A 3163-nucleotide genomic window follows, 5' to 3' on the forward strand; every position below is an offset into this window, starting at 1 on the left:
AGATGGAGGAGGCCTAATCACTTCATGGAGCCAGGAAGCAAAGAGAGGGACAAGAAGGCAACCACATCCTAATATCCTCTTCAATATTTAAAAGATACTGAAGCTTCCACCACCTCCTAATAGCACCAAATGACAACCAGGTGTGGTTGCACATGCCTGAAAACCTAGCAGTTCAGAAGGTGAAGATGGGAAAATTGAACTTTGAATCTAGCCTTGGCAAAAGAAAGTTTGTGAGCTATCCATAACAGTAAATAAGCCAGGCATTTTGGCACATACCTGTTAGTCCAGCTAAGCCAGAGGCATAGGTAGAAAGATCATGACTGGAGGCTAGACCAAGTTTAAAAAAAAAAAAAAGAAAGAAAGAAAGAAAAAGCATGAGACCATATACTGGAAAAAAAAAAAAAAAACTAGAACATAGGGCTGGGAAGGTGGCTCAGTGGTAGAGTGCTTGCCTTGCATGCATGAGGTCCTGGGTTCAATTCCTCAGCACCACATAAGAAAAAAGAAAAAGGCCGGAAGTGGCGCTGTGGCTCAAGTGGTAGAGCACTAGCCTTGAGCTGAAGAGCTGAGGGACAGCGCCCAGGCCCAGAGTTCAGGCCCCACAACCGGACCCAAAAAAAAAAAAAAGCAAAAAGGGCTCAGTGGTAGAACACCCCCTGCCTAGCAAGTATGAGACCCTATGTTCAAGCTCTGGTATTTCCAAAAAAATAAATTTTAAAATAAATACTAGAGCATTCTTCCCCTAGTCCCCAAAGATTCATGTCCACCTCAATGCAAAACGCACCTAACCCATCCACAAGGACCAACATTCTAACACTTCCATCATTACTCAGAAGTCCAAAGTCTCCTCCAAGGCCCAAAGCAAACTCAGCTGTTAGCCCCAGTAAAAATCAGAAGGTTACACACTTCCGAGGTTCCTGGGCACACAGTAAACATTGCCATTACAAAAGAGGGAAAGAGAAATCACGTGGTGCAAAGCAAGACAGAAAACTCAATCCTAAGTCTCCAGGTTCGGCCTACAGGGCACACTGGAGCAGAATGAGGGCTCACGGGGCTTGCATGGCCCCTCCACGTGGCCATTCTCTCAGACGAGTTCTGCAGTTACCCTACAGCTTCTCTTGAAAAGCATTCCAGAGTCCTGGCATCGCCAACTTCCTGTGGTCTCCATCACAGCTTCAGTCTCAGACATCACCGTTAGGGACCCTGAGCTACCACTCTGCCTGGCCTCTCAGGCCTTCCTTCCCTCAAGATTGCTGCATTCTAATGCCTGCAAACCAAGACCACCACGGTCTATGGCTATACTGAGACCTACTTGAACCCCTGATACTAATCTCGGGGAAGCAGTTCTCTACCCTCTCTGAGGGAGCATGGTGCCCTGAGGCTCTGTTCTCAAATGAAAGACTTAAAAAAAAAAAAAAGTTTACACATTTACACATGTAAGCCTGAGGGTAGAATCCTGGGAGATTCCTGAGATGCTCTGTAGGCATCTTTATTATTCCAGTACCAACACTTGCCTTTTTAATGATACTAATCTGTCCTGGTCAGCATCTTTAAACGTGGTAGCATCCCAGTAGAGTCTCAAAAAATACATATTCTTCCCTTTTCTCCCCACATGTCTTCCCCTTCCTCTCCCTTTTACAGTCCCAATCTCTCTCCCTTCTTTTCTGGCCAGCTGAGGTTTTCCAAAATTTTCAGCTTTGATCCCCTTTGCTGATTGTCATGGTAAATTTGGCTTATCAACCAGTAATACCTATGCCATGTCGGAATGTTGTGCTCACTTGGAATTTCCTCTGCCAAATAAACTAGTCCATCAGCTTTAAACATTTGCCATGATAAAACATGGGTGGCATCTAGTCTAATTTTCCCCTCAAACATCATGAACAAAACCTTAACAATCCACAGGTCCATCAGCATTCTAGTCTTCTGAATTATCACCAGAATCACCCATTAAGCATCACTACTAGTAGTCTAGGTTTTCACTAGCTGGCTTCTCCAAACTTACCCAAATATCTCCCACAAACCAATTCCCAAGACTTCTAACACATTGTCATGCATCATCCCAATAACCACACTTCTAGGACCAATTTTCTGGGTTAGATGGCTTACCATCACTGTGGCAAAATATCTGAGGTAAACAATTTATAAAAAGGAAAGTTTCTTTTGGCTTAGAGTTTTCGGTCCACGTGCACCTGCCCTGTTGCCTTTGGGCATGTAGTGGCACTGTACATCATGGTGGGAGGTTGGCAAAAGAGGCCTACACCTCATGGTACCAGATAGGAAAGAGAAAGACAGTTAGGGACCAGAGTCCCAATTTTCTCTTCAGGGAAAACTTCTGATGACCTCACATCATTCCTCTGGACCCGACCCTGGACTGGTGAGCAAAGAACAAGTTAAGGACCATGAACTTGATGATGATAAAATGGAATTTCTAACACTTTTGGAAATTGGTGCAAGCTTGAGACAGATCTGGATTAAGCCCACCCCTTCTGTCCTTCAATGGACATGGGCAACTTCTGAGTTTCAGGTTTTTAATCATCTGATCTATAAAATGCAGTGATTAATGGCTCTGTCGTGGAGTATATGGATTAAAAAGTATCTGTTCTTATTGTCAGTGCTTCTCTCGGGCCTCAGAACAGTCGATGACCGTAGACTGAAGAATGACATCCCGGCACTTCGGTTTTCTTCCCCAGCACACAGCTCCACATTGCGGCAAGTCCCTTCACCTCAGTATCCACCAGGGCCTCAACTTCAAGAAACACCCACAGAAGAAAGATCCAAGTGCGGGGACTCCAGAGAAGGGCCCAGAGAGATGACAGGACCTCTCAGGCATGCTTTGCCTGAAATGACAAAGCATCCAGGACTGATCCAGGTAGAGGAGGATGGGGAGGCAAAGGAGGGTAAGAGCTGCCTGAGAGAGATATGGAGAAAGCTTGGCAGGGCAAGACATCCCAAGTCCAAGTTGCCTCTTCAAGAAGTCAACATAAGTGGGGCACTGGTGGCTCACGCCTTTAATCCTAGGAGGCTGAGACCTGAGGATCACAGTTCAAAGCCAGCCCAGGCAAGAAAAGTCTGTGAGACTCTTATCTCCAATAAACCACTAGAAAACCAGAAGTGGCGCTGTGGCTCAAGCAGTAGAGCGATCACCTTGAGCTGAAGAGCACAG

Source organism: Dipodomys ordii, unplaced genomic scaffold, assembly GCF_000151885.1.
Source record: "Dipodomys ordii isolate 6190 unplaced genomic scaffold, Dord_2.0 Scaffold39, whole genome shotgun sequence".
NCBI classification, from domain to species: domain Eukaryota; kingdom Metazoa; phylum Chordata; class Mammalia; order Rodentia; family Heteromyidae; genus Dipodomys; species Dipodomys ordii.